Source organism: Leptodactylus fuscus, chromosome 5 (assembly GCF_031893055.1).
Source record: "Leptodactylus fuscus isolate aLepFus1 chromosome 5, aLepFus1.hap2, whole genome shotgun sequence".
Classification (NCBI taxonomy): domain Eukaryota; kingdom Metazoa; phylum Chordata; class Amphibia; order Anura; family Leptodactylidae; genus Leptodactylus; species Leptodactylus fuscus.
The window spans coordinates 143,307,047-143,324,009 of record NC_134269.1 but is presented as its reverse complement, the minus strand read 5'-3'; the positions used below and the strand labels follow the sequence as shown (position 1 = coordinate 143,324,009).

General features: G+C 46.0%; 1 protein-coding gene across 1 annotated transcript in view; it reads left to right on the top strand.

The window, feature by feature from the left end:
• Positions 1-16,963, top strand: part of TRHDE (thyrotropin releasing hormone degrading enzyme) — a 498,184-nt gene that overhangs the window by 134,170 nt on the left and 347,051 nt on the right. The window lies entirely within an intron of this gene.

Genomic DNA, 16,963 nt, shown 5'->3' with positions numbered 1-16,963 from the left:
CTGCGCATGTCCGCTTGTAGTGCGGGCATGTGCAGTCGGCTCTGCCTAGGCCCGATGCCTGGCAGAGTGAATTCAGAGCCGGAAGACGTGGCGGGGACGCTGCAAGGAGAAGACTGCTCGGAGGATCCAGCCCGACCCTCACTCATGGACTTGGTAAGTATAATTTGATCGAACGTTGCCTACCCCTGAAACGAGCATTTCCCCCCCCCCCATAGACTATAATAGGGTTCGATATTCGATTTGAGTAGTCGAATATTGAGGGGCTACTCGAAACGAATATCGAACCTCGGACATTTTACTGTTCCCTCATCTCTAGTTACTATCTGACAGTAAACCTGGAGTAAACCTGCTGTTCTGGACATTGAAATAGTAAGAAAATGATGGAGATAATGTGTATGCATCATGTATACTTCTTTTTAATTAGATTTTTTTTAAATGAAGACTCATTGGTTAAAATCTAAGAAAAAAATGGTCTCCTGAAGCTTTAACATATATATTTTACTGAAACATCTGGACTTCTTCAAGACTATTAAAGGCTTTCTTACAAATCATGTTGCTAACACTCATTACCACAGATGTTTGCTTGAAGATAGATTTCAAATAAAAGACTGACAGCTTGACGTGGTCTATTATGTGTTATAAACTTAAAAAAATGAATATGCAGCAAAAAGTGCATATATAGTGCTGGAGGTGGATATCTCATCAAAGTTTATATCAGGCATAAAATAATTGTATAAAATATGGTCCACAACCAAATATATTACTTGTCATTTTTTTTATGTTATTGAATATTTTTTTCAAACTACCATAAACATCATTAAATGATTATATGTTAGTATTGTTAATTGTATAAAATATTATAATAGTTATTTAATAATTATATAATTATTATAATTAGTATCATTAATTACAAGGAGGGCACTGTACCTTAAAATCAGAAATCCTCCACACTAGTCATACTATTAGTTTGAGTCAATTTTTAAATTCTTCCAATCATCTATTAAAGGGGCTCTCCAGTGCAGACAATCTATAATTGTAACAATGGTCCTTAATAAACTGATAATAAACTGATGACAATAAATTGATCATACAATACTATCCTCCTGTTAGGTCAATATAAATTATTTAGAAAAGGCCTAGAAATGTGTAAAACAAAAAAACAAACAAAAAAAAAAAAAAAAAAGCAAAAAATCATATCCACTTCACAGATTTGCTGCCACTTTTTTTTATACTCTCCGTGTCCCTCACAGTCATTACTTCCCGATCCCTCTGCACACACAAGAGTCATTTTCTGTGTGTTAAGAAGGAGCAGCAAGTAGAGACTGAGGAACCATCTTTTTTATTGAGGCTTTCAATAAACAGAGTTAGAATAATCCAACAGTGTGGCAGAGACTTGTCTATGCTACAAACAGAATAATGGAACATACACAGGAAATGCATGACAACAATATGGCAAACCAAAACTTGTAAAGTATAAAATGGAAAGCGTCTATATTGGATTTTGATGGCTATAAAATGTTTTTAGGAACTGTTGTGTCAACAAGCTCTGCACAGATAAATAGTAAAGGTGATTATAATGAATTGTGCATTGGGTTCTTGGTAGAGAGAAATGCCTCTTTTTGCTGTTATCAGGGTTTGCTATCCCTCCTTTCTGCAAACCCACTTTTCATTGTTCTATCAGTTTTGAGACCGATTGCAGGTCACATGACTCTTTTGTCTCACCTCTATAGAAATGTATGGGTAAAATATGCAAATCTATTCTCCAGGATGTAATTAGGAGAACAGTGCCTCTGTTTGCTGCCCTCTAGGGGCAGCCCCCTTATCATTCATGACTCGTTTAATGAGTCTAGTAACATAATGCAGAGATTATAGCCAAACTAGTATAGTATTTCTATTCCAAAAAGAACAGATTCCCAGCTATGGACAGCACTGTGTCGATCTGTTGGATCTCCTCAGCATAGCATAGGGATACTAGTTTGGCAGCGTGAGAGACTATAGACCAGGGTCAGGGGATAATCATACTCATTAGGGAGTGCACCTACACAGGCGTACAGAGACTTACGTTAAGGGGACTGCCACTAGAGGACAGCAAACAGAGGCACTGTTCTCCTAATTACATCCTGGAGAATAGATTTGCATATTTTACCCACAAACCGCAGGCAGAGCAGAAATGACTTGTAAGTCTCTGTATGCCTGTGTACACTGTGTACACTCTCCCTAATGAGTATGATTATCCCCTGATCCTAGAAGTTTATGAAGAGAGGAGAAAGAAAGTGCGAGCAGGAAGTGCAAGAGAAAAAGAAGTCATCCCAATCAAAGCTCAATAGTTACATCAGTACATATCATGTAGGATATATATCATATAGATCATGGAATATACATACATACATACATACATGCATTCAGTGTATGGCAATTATTCTCCACCCACCAGAAACAGTGTTACTCCTCATGTACTCCTCCTGATCCATTGACTTCACCTTGCTCCTCCGAGCTGGAAAAAAAAAAGAAAAAACTTATATAAATAAATTAGATTATAATAAAATTCAAAGAATATGACTTAGTTGTCAGGTATTACAGATGAGTAATGACCTCTGTTATCTTCTATTCAATTGACTGACTCTAATTTTAAGTATTTTACACCCATACAAAAAGTCTTTTTTGCTTTGCGGCATCATTATAAAATCAGCATGAGTAGCTGGCAGAATGTTTAATTATCATGTCTTGTTATACCTCTAACCTCCAAACAGTTTGCTTTTAATAGACTCTTCTAAATTAAGTTCACTGTAATACTTGGTCTGCATTTTTGGTTTTAAAGAAGTTGTCCCTTCTTTCTTTCTTTCTTTCTTTCTTTCTTTCTTTCTTTCTTTCTTTCTTTCTTTCTTTCTTTCTTTCTTTCTTTCTTTCTCTCTCTCTCTCTCTCTCTCTCTCTCTCTTTCTTTCTTTCTTTCTTTCTTTCTTAGCAACCAATCTAGACCATCTAGTACCAATTTACACCATATATTTGTTGACTTAGTTTTTGACAAGAATATGCCATCATTATGATGGTCTCACCAACACTCCTATTCTATTAAATTAGACCCCGTCAGTGGACAAGGCATACAAGGTGTCTCAAACAAATAATTCATTTGGTGGACGGTATGTATACTAGTCTTACAGAGATTGTCCAATTTTAGATATCTATTCAGATACAAATGTTATTGTTTGTATAATGAAAATTCAACATTTTTCCAATACAATTTCAGTATCAATTCCTCATGGTTTACTAGATCTCTCTTTGCTGTCATTCATTCTGCTTACTCCTAGAGGATAAAATTATTCCATGGTCATGTGATGGACAATCCATGGTCATGTGATGGACACACAGGTGCACAGCTCATTTGAGTCACAGCACAGTAATTAAATCGCTGCCGGGTAACAAAATGTGTACTTGTGTGTGCATCACATGACCATGGATTGATCTTTATCCACTGGAAGTAAGCAGAATGAATGATAAGCAGAGATCTAGAGAACAGTGAGGAATTGATACAGAAAGTATATTAGAAAACAATGAAATTTGTCTTTGAAAATATTTGTCTGAAACTGGACAACCCCTTAATAAATCTGCCACAATGTCTAATTGCTGTTTTAAGTTCACATAACAGGACAAATCCCACCAGGAACAACATCTGCACGACGTTTCTACGTTCTCCCCGTGTTTGCGTGGATTTCCTCCCAATCTACAAAGACATACTTAAATGAAAAAAAAAAGTACATTGCGATCCCTATATGAGGCTCACAATCTACATTAAAAAAATGTCCTTTTCCGATTCTGTAAGATGCACAGTCATAATTTATATCTTAGCAGTTTTAATTTATTCTAAATATTTTTTTTTTTGTAAAGTTTTACCAAGTGCTTCAAATCTTAGTCCATGCATAATATGCTATTTCATGAGAACCATAAGAAACAATACACTGCTATAAATAGTTACATTTTTCTTCAAAATAAGTTTACATCTGTCAAAATTAAAGCAATGTCAGACTGTAAGAATAAGCAAAAATATAATGTTGAAAAGACTAACAATTACAATGTGTTAAACCATAAGGTATGTACTATAAATCATGATTGTGTTAGGTTTATGCCAATATGCCAATATTCAACCACACATCTACAGCCAGGAATATAACCTCTTTTTCATCTAAACATCTAAACACTAATATTTTCCATTTTTTCATATGACCCTTTATATTTGCATTAAATAATGTAAGGTGTTGTTAAGAACTAAATAAGGTCATTTGCTGAAGTCAGTAAAACTAAGTATATGTGCATAAATTGAAGGGGATCAAGAGAAAAGAAAATGTCATACATGTAGTCAACAGGGTGGATAACAATAAGATTAATGAGATTGCTGAAATGCCTTTAGAGCTATCATAAGTTACAGTGTTACACATAAAATAACAAGATAAACCTACCAGACTGGGAATGTCTCAAAGGGTCAGTAAATAAATATAATGTCCTTGGCGTTTCTTACACACCGGACAATAAATTAAAAATAGTCTGAGGTAGAGGAGAGAGAGAAAATAAATAATGACAAACTAGAGCGACGGTGCAAAGAATCATGGGTAAAGATGAAGTAGGACTGGCAGATTTACCATATTCTATAAACTTTGAAAACAGGTGTCTTACTAAAATCTTAGTGATATCTGAGATGCAGATTATATTTATGAGGGGAAGTGTATGAATAATATTTTTTTGGCAAGACTGCAACAATTGGAGTTGATGGCTTAAAAAATGGCTTAAATGATTTCCTAAAACAAAATAACTAGAGATGAGCGAACACTAAAATGTTCGAGGTTCGAAATTCGATTCGAACAGCCGCTCAATGTTCGTGTGTTCGAACGGGTTTCGAACCCCATTATAGTCTATGGGGAACAGATACTCGTTAAGGGGGAAACCCAAATCCGTGTCTGGAGGGTCACCAAGTCCACTATGACACCCCAGGAAATGATGCCAACACCTCTGGAATGACACTGGGACAGCAGGGGAAGCATGTCTGGGGGCATCTAACACACCAAAGACCCTCTATTACCCCAACATCACAGCCTAACAACTACACACTTTACACACTCAATACCACCTCTCTGACAGTAGGAAAACACCTTGAAACATGTGTATTTGGCACTTGCAGTGAGGAGAGCTTGTCACCAGCAGTGAATTTGGCCCTTGTAGTAAGTTGAGGTTGGCACCAACATTTGTTTTGAAAATCAGGGTGGATTGAGCCTCTAACCAGCAGAGTTTGGGCAAATTCATGGTGGAGGGAGCCTCTAAAAACCCCAGTTTGGACCAATTCATGGTGGAGGGAGACTCTAAAAACCCCAGTTTAGACCAATTCATGGTGGAGGGAGCCTCTAAAAACCCCAGTTTGGACCAATTCATGGTGGAGGGAGCCTCTAACCAGCCCAGTTTGGGCAAATTCATGGTGGAGGGAGCCTCTAACCAGCCCAGTTTGGACCAATTAATGGTGGAGGGAGCCTCTAACCAGCCCAGTTTGGACCAATTAATGGTGGAGGGAGCCTCTAACCACCCCAGTTTGGACCAATTCATGGTGGAGGGAGCCTCTAACCAGCCCAGTTTGGACAAATTCATGGTGGAGGGAGCCTCTAAAAAACCCAGTTTGGACCAATTCATGGTGGAGGGAGCCTCTAAACAGCCCAGTTTGGGCAAATTCATGGTGGAGGGAGCCTCTAACCACCCCAGTTTGGACCAATTCATGGTGGAGGGAGCCTCTAAACAGCCAAGTTTGGACCAATTCATGGTGAAGGGAGCCTCTAAAAACCCGTTTGGACCAATTCATGGTGGAGGGAGCCTCTAACCAGCCCAGTTTGGGCAAATTCATGGTGGAGGGAGCCTCTAAACAGCCCAGTTTGGGCAAATTCATGGTGGAGGGAGCCTCTAACCAGCCCAGTTTGGACCAATTCATGGTGGAGGGAGCCTCTAACCAGCCCAGTTTGGGCAAATTCATGGTGGAGGGAGCCTCTAAACAGCCCAGTTTGGGCAAATTCATGGTGGAGGGAGCCTCTAACCAGCCCAGTTTGGGCAAATTCATGGTGGAGGGAGCCTCTAAACAGCCAAGTTTTGGGAAATTCATGGTGGAGGGAGCCTCTAACCAGCCCAGTTTGGACCAATTAATGGTGGAGGGAGCCTCTAACCACCCCAGTTTGGACCAATTCATGGTGGAGGGAGCCTCTAAACAGCCAAGTTTGGACCAATTCATGGTGGAGGGAGCCTCTAAAAACCCCAGTTTGGACCAATTCATGGTGGAGGGAGCCTCTAACCAGCCCAGTTTGGGCAAATTCATGGTGGAGGGAGCCTCTAAACAGCCCAGTTTGGGCAAATTCATGGTGGAGGGAGCCTCTAACCAGCCCAGTTTGGACCAATTAATGGTGGAGGGAGCCTCTAAACAGCCAAGTTTTGGGAAATTCATGGTGGAGGGAGCCTCTAACCAGCCCAGTTTGGACCAATTCATGGTGGAGGGAGCCTCTAACCAGCCCAGTTTGGACCAATTCATGGTGGAGGGAGCCTCTAAACAGCCCAGTTTGGGCAAATTCATGGTGGAGGGAGCCTCTAACCAGCCCAGTTTGGACCAATTAATGGTGGAGGGAGCCTCTAAACAGCCAAGTTTTGGGAAATTCATGGTGGAGGGAGCCTCTAACCAGCCCAGTTTGGACCAATTCATGGTGGAGGGAGCCTCTAACCAGCCCAGTTTGGACCAATTCATGGTGGAGGGAGCCTCTAAACAGCCCAGTTTGGGCAAATTCATGGTGGAGGGAGCCTCTAAAAAACCCAGTTTGGACCAATTCATGGTGGAGGGAGCCTCTAATTAGCCCAGTTTGGACCAATTAATTGTGGAGGGAGCCTCTAACCAGCCCAGTTTGGACCAATTAATGGTGGAGGGAGCCTCTAACCACCCCAGTTTGGGCAAATTCATGGTGGAGGGAGCCTCTAACCAGCCCAGTTTGGACCAATTAATGGTGGAGGGAGCCTCTAAACAGCCAAGTTTTGGGAAATTCATGGTGGAGGGAGCCTCTAACCAGCCCAGTTTGGGCAAATTCATGGTGGAGGGAGCCTCTAAAAAACCCAGTTTGGACCAATTCATGGTGGAGGGAGCCTCTAATTAGCCCAGTTTGGACCAATTAATTGTGGAGGGAGCCTCTAACCAGCCCAGTTTGGACCAATTAATGGTGGAGGGAGCCTCTAACCACCCCAGTTTGGACCAATTCATGGTGGAGGGAGCCTCTAAACAGCCAAGTTTGGACCAATTCATGGTGGAGGGAGCCTCTAAAAACCCCAGTTTGGACCAATTCATGGTGGAGGGAGCCTCTAACCAGCCCAGTTTGGGCAAATTCATGGTGGAGGGAGCCTCTAAACAGCCCAGTTTGGGCAAATTCATGGTGGAGGGAGCCTCTAACCAGCCCAGTTTGGACCAATTAATGGTGGAGGGAGCCTCTAAACAGCCAAGTTTTGGGAAATTCATGGTGGAGGGAGCCTCTAACCAGCCCAGTTTGGACCAATTCATGGTGGAGGGAGCCTCTAACCAGCCCAGTTTGGACCAATTCATGGTGGAGGGAGCCTCTAACCAGCCCAGTTTGGACCAATTCATGGTGGAGGGAGCCTCTAACCAGCCCAGTTTGGACCAATTCATGGTGGAGGGAGCCTCTAAAAAACCCAGTTTGGACCAATTCATGGTGGAGGGAGCCTCTAAACAGCCCAGTTTGGGCAAATTCATGGTGGAGGGAGCCTCTAACCACCCCAGTTTGGACCAATTCATGGTGGAGGGAGCCTCTAAACAGCCAAGTTTGGACCAATTCATGGTGAAGGGAGCCTCTAAAAACCCGTTTGGACCAATTCATGGTGGAGGGAGCCTCTAACCAGCCCAGTTTGGGCAAATTCATGGTGGAGGGAGCCTCTAAACAGCCCAGTTTGGGCAAATTCATGGTGGAGGGAGCCTCTAACCAGCCCAGTTTGGACCAATTCATGGTGGAGGGAGCCTCTAACCAGCCCAGTTTGGGCAAATTCATGGTGGAGGGAGCCTCTAAACAGCCCAGTTTGGGCAAATTCATGGTGGAGGGAGCCTCTAACCACCCCAGTTTGGACCAATTCATGGTGGAGGGAGCCTCTAAACAGCCAAGTTTGGACCAATTCATGGTGAAGGGAGCCTCTAAAAACCCGTTTGGACCAATTCATGGTGGAGGGAGCCTCTAACCAGCCCAGTTTGGGCAAATTCATGGTGGAGGGAGCCTCTAAACAGCCCAGTTTGGGCAAATTCATGGTGGAGGGAGCCTCTAACCAGCCCAGTTTGGACCAATTCATGGTGGAGGGAGCCTCTAACCAGCCCAGTTTGGGCAAATTCATGGTGGAGGGAGCCTCTAAACAGCCCAGTTTGGGCAAATTCATGGTGGAGGGAGCCTCTAACCAGCCCAGTTTGGACCAATTAATGGTGGAGGGAGCCTCTAAACAGCCAAGTTTTGGGAAATTCATGGTGGAGGGAGCCTCTAACCAGCCCAGTTTGGGCAAATTCATGGTGGAGGGAGCCTCTAAACAGCCCAGTTTGGGCAAATTCATGGTGGAGGGAGCCTCTAACCAGCCCAGTTTGGACCAATTAATGGTGGAGGGAGCCTCTAAACAGCCAAGTTTTGGGAAATTCATGGTGGAGGGAGCCTCTAACCAGCCCAGTTTGGACCAATTCATGGTGGAGGGAGCCTCTAACCAGCCCAGTTTGGACCAATTCATGGTGGAGGGAGCCTCTAAACAGCCCAGTTTGGGCAAATTCATGGTGGAGGGAGCCTCTAAAAAACCCAGTTTGGACCAATTCATGGTGGAGGGAGCCTCTAATTAGCCCAGTTTGGACCAATTAATTGTGGAGGGAGCCTCTAACCAGCCCAGTTTGGACCAATTAATGGTGGAGGGAGCCTCTAACCACCCCAGTTTGGGCAAATTCATGGTGGAGGGAGCCTCTAACCAGCCCAGTTTGGACCAATTAATGGTGGAGGGAGCCTCTAAACAGCCAAGTTTTGGGAAATTCATGGTGGAGGGAGCCTCTAACCAGCCCAGTTTGGACCAATTCATGGTGGAGGGAGCCTCTAAACAGCCCAGTTTGGGCAAATTCATGGTGGAGGGAGCCTCTAAAAAACCCAGTTTGGACCAATTCATGGTGGAGGGAGCCTCTAATTAGCCCAGTTTGGACCAATTAATTGTGGAGGGAGCCTCTAACCAGCCCAGTTTGGACCAATTAATGGTGGAGGGAGCCTCTAACCACCCCAGTTTGGACCAATTCATGGTGGAGGGAGCCTCTAAACAGCCAAGTTTGGACCAATTCATGGTGGAGGGAGCCTCTAAAAACCCCAGTTTGGACCAATTCATGGTGGAGGGAGCCTCTAACCAGCCCAGTTTGGGCAAATTCATGGTGGAGGGAGCCTCTAAACAGCCCAGTTTGGGCAAATTCATGGTGGAGGGAGCCTCTAACCAGCCCAGTTTGGACCAATTAATGGTGGAGGGAGCCTCTAACCAGCCCAGTTTGGACCAATTAATGGTGGAGGGAGCCTCTAACCTGCCCAGTTTGGACCAATTAATGGTGGAGGGAGCCTCTAACCACCCCAGTTTGGACCAATTCATGGTGGAGGGAGCCTCTAACCAGCCCAGTTTGGACCAATTCATGGTGGAGGGAGCCTCTAACCAGCCCAGTTTGGACCAATTCATGGTGGAGGGAGCCTCTAAAAAACCCAGTTTGGACCAATTCATGGTGGAGGGAGCCTCTAAACAGCCCAGTTTGGGCAAATTCATGGTGGAAGGAGCCTCTAACCAGCAGAGTTGTGGGAAAGCAGGGTGGAGGGAGCCTCTAACCAGCAGAGTTGGTGGAAATCAGGGTGGAGGGAGCCTCTAACCAGCAGAGTTGGGGGAAATCATGTTGGAGGGAGCCTAGTATTAGCAGAATTGTGCAACGCTTATGGTGGATGAGTATGAGGATGCGGAGGAATTGGAGAGGTTGAGTACAGACATGGAGTTTCATGTTGGGGTGCTTTACACAGGTGGGCACAAAAATGAAGGCTCTATCCAGTGGTGGTTCATTTTTATCAAAGTGAGCCGGTCGGCACTCTCAGCTGACAGACGGGTGCGCTTGTCAGTGATGATGCCACCGGCTGCACTGAACACCCTCTCAGATAGGACGCTGGCGGCAGGACAGGACAGCACCTCCAAGGCATATAGGGCAAGTTCAAGCCACAGGTCCAACTTCGACACCCAATACGTGTAGGGCGCAGAGGGGTCAGAGAGGACAGGGCTGTGGTCGGAAAGGTATTCCCGCAACATGCGCCTATACTTCTCACGCCTGGTGACACTAGGACCCTCCGTGGCGGCACTTTGGCGAGGGGGTGCCATCAAGGTGTCCCAGACCTTAGACAGTGTGCCCCTCGTTTGTGTGGACCGGTGAGAACTTGGTTGCTTACTGGAGGAACTGCCCTCCCTGCCGCCAACGTCACATGCTGGAAACATCTCCATCATATTCTGCACCAATTGCCTGTGGCAAGCATTGATGCGATTGGCCCTCCCCTCTACCGGAATAAAAGACGAGATGTTGTTTTTATACCGGGGGTCAAGGATAGCAAAGATCCAGTACTGGTTGTCCTCCATGATTTTGACAATACGCTTGTCGGTTGTAAAGCACCCCAACATGAACTCAGCCATGTCTGCCACAGTGTTAGTTGGCATGACTCCTCTGGCCCCACCGGAAAGTTCAATCTCCATTTCCTCCTCATCCTCCATGTCTACCCATCCGCGCTGCAACAATGGGACGATTCGAAGTTGCCCGGAAGCCTCCTGTATCACCATCACATCATCGGACAACTCTTCTTCCTCCTCCTCCTCCTCCTCCTCCTCCATTAAACGCAGTGAAGCGGACAGATGTGTGGACCTACTCTCCAGCTGTGACGGATCGGATGCTATCCCTAACTCCTCTGTGTGATCTGAGTTATCCCTGATGTCAATCAGGGATTCTCTCAGAACACACAAGAGCGGGATTGTAAGGCTCACCATCGCATCCTCAGAGCTCACCCTCCTTGTGGACTCCTCAAAGACCCGTAGGATGTCACAAAGGTCTCTCATCCATGGCCACTCATGGATGTGAAACTGAGGCAGCTGACTTTGTGGCACCCTAGGGTTTTGTAGCTGGTATTCCATCAAAGGTCTCTGCTGCTCAACCACTCTATTCAACATCTGAAACGTTGAGTTCCAGCGTGTGGGGACGTCGCACAAAAGCCGGTGTTGTGGCACATGCAGGCGTTGCTGGAGAGATTTTAAGCTAGCAGCGGCTACTGTCGACTTGCGAAAGTGGGCGCACATGCGCCGCACTTTCACCAGTAGCTCTGGAACATTGGGGTAGCTCTTTAGGAAACGTTGCACCACTAGGTTGAAGACGTGGGCCAGGCATGGAACATGTTGGAGTCCGGCAAGCTCCAGAGCTGCTACCAGGTTCCGGCCGTTATCACAAACGACCATGCCTGGGCCCAGGTGCAGCGGCTCAAACCATATTGCCGTCTCATCGAGGAGGGCATCCCTCACCTCGGAGGCAGTGTGCTGTCTGTCCCCCAAGCTGATCAGCTTCAGCACAGCCTGCTGACGTCTACCAACGCCAGTGCTGCAACGTTTCCAACTCGTAGCTGGGGTCAATCTAACAGCGGAGGAGGAGGCGGTGGCGGAGGAGGAGGCGGTGGCGGAGGAGGAGGCGGTAGAGGAGGAGGAGGAGGGGGGTGTTCTTCTCGTGTCCCTGCCAGGAATGTTAGGCGGGGAGACGAGGTACACCGGGCCAGTTTGGGAAGCAGTCCCAGCCTCAACTACATTCACCCAGTGTGCCGTCAGTGAAATGTAGCGTCCCTGTCCGCATGCACTTGTCCACGCGTCGGTGGTCAAGTGGACCTTTGTGCAAAGCGCGGAACTAAGGGCCCGCCTGATGTTGAGTGACACGTGCTGGTGCAAGGCGGGGACGGCACACCGGGAGAAGTAGTGACGGCTAGGGACGGCATAGCGAGGTGCCGCAGTTGCCATCAGGTCCAGGAAGGCGGGAGTTTCAACAAGCCGGAACGCCAACATCTCCTGGGCCAGCAGTTTAGCGATGTTGGCGTTCAAGGCTTGCGCGTGTGGGTGGTTAGCAGTGTATTTCTGCCGCCGCTCCAATGTCTGAGAGATGGTGGGTTGTTGTAAAGAAACGCCTGATGGTGCCTTTGATGGTGCAGGAGAAGGAGATAAGACAGGACCAGGGGAGGATGAGGTAGAAGTCAACAAAGTGGCGGAGGCAGATGAAGTGGTGTCCTGGCTCGTCCTCTGGAGTGCATCGCCAGCACAGTCAGCAGTGGCAGTGGCAGAGGCAGAGGCAGAGGCAGTGGCAGTGGCGTGAACGGCAGGCGGCCTTTGTCCTGCCGTTGCTGCCTGCCACTGATTCCAGTGCTTGGATTCCAAATGACGGCGCATTGAAGTGGTGGACAGGTTGCTCTTCTCAGAGCCCCTAATCAATTTCGAGAGGCAAATTGTGCAGACAACACTATATCTGTCCTCGGCGCATTCCTTGAAAAAACTCCACACCTTCGAGAAACGTGCCCTCGAGGTGGGAGTTTTTCGGGGCTGGGTACGAACTGGAACATCTTGGGAGATTCCGGGTGTGGCCTGGCTTCGCCTAAGCTGCTGACCTCTGCCTCTGCCTCTAGCTACCCTTTTTGGTGCTGCACCTGCCTCAACATCCACACTACTTTCCCCGCTTGACATCCCCCCTGTCCAGGTCGGGTCAGTGTCCTCATCATCCACCACTTCCTCTTCCAACTCCTGTCTCATCTCCTCCTCCCGCACAATGCGCCGGTCAACTGGATGCCCTGACGGCAACTGCGTCACATCATCGTCGATGAGGGTGGGTTGCTGGTCATCCACCACCAAATCGAACGGAGATGGAGGAGACTCTAGTGTTTGAGCATCTGGACACAGATGCTCCTCTGTTAGGTTCGTGGAATCGTGACGTGGAGAGGCAGGTTGAGGGACAATGAAAGGAGCGGAGAACAGCTCTGGGGAGCAGGGACAGTTTGGGTTATTGTTCTGTAAAGCTTCGGAATTTTGGGAGGAAGGAAGACAAGACTGTTGGGTAATAGGAGGAGAGGAGGCAGAGTCTGACTGGCTGCTGGACAATGTGCTGTAAGCGTTCTCTGACAGCCATTGCAAGACCTGTTCCTGGTTCTCGGGCCTACTAAGGTTTGTACCCTGCAGTTTAGTTAATGTGGCAAGCAACCCTGGCACTGTGGAGTGGCGCAATGCTTGCTGCCCCACAGGAGTAGGCACAGGACGCCCTGTGGCTTCACTGCTACCTTGCTCCCCAGAACCATTCCCCCGACCTCGCCCACGGCCTCGTCCACGTCCCTTTCCGGGAGCCTTGCGCATTTTGAATTCCTAGTTAGAAATTGGCACTGTATACCAGTAGTAAAAATTGTGGGTGCACGTAACCCCAATATATTCTTTGAATTCCCAGTCAGACAATGGCACTGTATACCAGTAGTAAAAATTGTGGGTGCACGTAACCCCAATATATTCTTTGAATTCCCAGTCAGACACTGGCACTATATGGCAGTAGCAAGAAATGAGGGTATTTGTATTCCCAATATATTCTTTGAATTCCCAGTCAGACAATGGCACTGTATACCAGTAGTAAAAATTGTGGGTGCACGTAACCCCAATATATTCTTTGAATTACCAGTCAGAAACTGGCACTATATGGCAGTAGCAAGAAATGAGGGTATTTGTATTCCCAATATATTCTTTGAATTCCCAGTCAGACAATGGCACTGTATACCAGTAGTAAAAATTGTGGGTGTATATAGCCCCAATTCTATTGCTAGGGGACTTGCAGGGTATTTCTGGGGTGAAGGTGGGGGGGCACACCGTTGGAACGGGTATCGGGGTATATATCGGGTATACGGGAATACACTGACAGTGTATTCCATTCAGGATCCTGGGAAAGCTGGGTTGCGGCGATTGAGCCCGTCAGTGCCACGTTACACTGACAAGCTTCTCCCTGGAATTTAGCTCTTACAAGAGCTGTTGGTTGTCTTCTCCTTCCTATCCTAGCCTGTCCCTGCCTACCCAGAATCTAAGCCCTAGCTAGCTGGACGGAAACCTCCGTCCTCGGTGAATTGCAAGCTCAGAATGACGCGAAGCTGGGCGGCGCTGTTCTTTTAAATTAGAGGTCACATGTTTTCGGCAGCCAATGGGTTTTGCCTACTTTTTTCAACGTCACCGGTGTCGTAGTTCCTGTCCCACCTACCCTGCGCTGTTATTGGAGCAAAAAAGGCGCCAGGGAAGGTGGGAGGGGAATCGAGTAATGGCGCACTTTACCACGCGGTGTTCGATTCGATTCGAACATGCCGAACAGCCTAATATCCGATCGAACATGAGTTCGATAGAACACTGTTCGCTCATCTCTAAAAATAACATCTGCCGTTATGTAAATGTATAGAAATTCTTGTTTTGAATGTTGATATTGTAAGATTTTTTCTTTTTTAAAGGGCAGATTGTGTTATGCTTTGTGGTTTTTGTTCACATTTATTAGTATGGGGGGGACATATTTGTAATGTTTACTGTTACCACTTTCCGTCTTCCACATAGTCTCCCATGACTTAAATGTGTTTGTTCAGTGGGGGGTTGACAGCTTGCCATTGAGCCAATCAGCTGTACTCAGCCACTTCCACCACCCATCCTATACATTACAAAGGGCTAGAACCAGAAAAGTTAATTCCCCTGTATAGCGGCTGAGTGCTGTCACTGCACCACAGCTCCCACTGACTTCAATGAAAGAAAACTAATGAAAAATAAATGATATACTGATAGAAAACAGGTGTTAAGCTGACAGCTTTATCTATTTTTATATCTGCTTTTTTCAGTGTGATGTTTATGTAGGCTTATGGTTCATGGGGGTGACTGACTCTCTACTGCAGCTACATATGGAATAAAAAATTACAAACCAAAAAAATATATGTTATCAAAGTTTTAGATTGATGATCTATCCCTAGAATAGGGACGGTTCAAGTGATACCTTTTGAGTGCCACTAAGGTCTTTTCTCCGGCCACGTGATGTCACATGCATTGGTCACATAGTCAGATCTCCGCTCAGTTCCATTCAAATGAATGAGCAGAGCTGCAATACCAAGCACAGCGGCAGTATAAACCTGATCACTGCAGCCTCTTCAAACAGCTGATCAGGCGGGAGCCTGGATGTTGGATTAACTGATTATTTGATGACCTATCCTAAGAATAGGTCTTGTATTGTGAAGCCTGGAAAACCCCTGAACTGTAATACATCTTGCATCATGAAATCAAGTGTAATGATGTTTTTGACAGAACACAGGCACTTGCTTGCAATCCCATATAAACCCTTTAAAAGAAACCTGTCACTAGAATTTTGGTGTTTAAATAACACCATGATAGTATAATATATGGCTGTAATATTCAAAGTATGTTCTAGTATATATTAGAGAAGTGAAAACCCCTCAGGATTAGTTTAGTTTCGGGTTCATTCGGCTTAGGTCCCTGACTAGTTTCAGGTCAAACATGCTTGGTACAAACCACACCTTGAATTGGCATAAAACATATGTAGAACACTCATTCTCAACTTCTCTTACCTATTTAGCCTGAGGTTAAGGTCTCACATTGTAAAAACATAACATTTTTGGCTACTGCGAAAATGTAGTGGAAAAAAAGAGTACCAGCAAATCGAATGAGATTTTGATTTGTCTCATGAAAACATTATAGGGATAATAAATCTGCAGAAAAGCTACATAATCAAAAATACATGGATTTTTGAAAAACGCAGCATGTTTATTTTAGCTGCAGAAGTGCAAACATTTTCCCCATAAGACACATACTAGAGACATAATTACTAGAGATGAGCGAACAGTGTTCTATCGAACACATGTTCGATCGGATATCAGGGTGTTCGCCATGTTTGAATCGAATCGAACACCGCGTGGTAAAGGGCGCCAAAATTCGATTCCCCTCCCACCTTCCCTGGCGCCTTTTTTGCACCAATAACAGCGCAGGGGAGGTGGGACAGGAACTACGACACTGGGGGCATTGAAAAAAATTGGAAAAAGTCATTGGCTGCCGAAATCAGGTGACCTCCATTTTAGACGAATAGTGGATTTCAAATCCGGGTCATATGAGAATGTGAACTTTGTGACTATGAGACAGGGATAGCTGTACAGGCAGGGATAGCTAGGGATAACCTTTATTTAGGGGGGAATGTTATTAAAAATAACTTTTTGGGGCTCTATCGGGTGTGTAATTGTGATTTTTGTGAGATAAACTTTTTCCCATAGGGATGCATTGGCCAGCGCTGATTGGCCGAATTCCGTACTCTGGCCAATCAGTGCTGGCCAATGCATTCTATTAGCTTGATGAAGCAGAGTGTGCACAAGGGTTCAAGCGCACCCTCGGCTCTGATGTAGCAGAGCTGAGGCTGCACAAGGGTTCAAGCGCACCCTCGGCTCTGATGTAGGAGAGCCGAGGGTGCACTTGAACCCTTGTGCACCCTCGGCTCTGCTGCATCAGAGCCGAGGGTGCGCTTGAACCCTTGTGCACACTCTGCTTCATCAAGCTAATAGAATGCATTGGCCAGCGCTGATTGGCCAATGCATTCTATTAGCCCGATGAAGTAGAGCTGAATGTGTGTGCTAAGCACACACATTCAGCTCTACTTCATCGGGCTAATAGAATGCATTGGCCAGCGCTGATTGGCCAGAGTACGGAATTCGGCCAATCAGCGCTGGCTCTGCTGGAGGAGGCGGAGTCTAAGATCGCTCCACACCAGTCTCCATTCAGGTCCGACCTTAGACTCCGCCTCCTCCAGCAGAGCCAGCGCTGATTGGCCGAATTCCGTACACTGGCCAATCAGCACTGGCT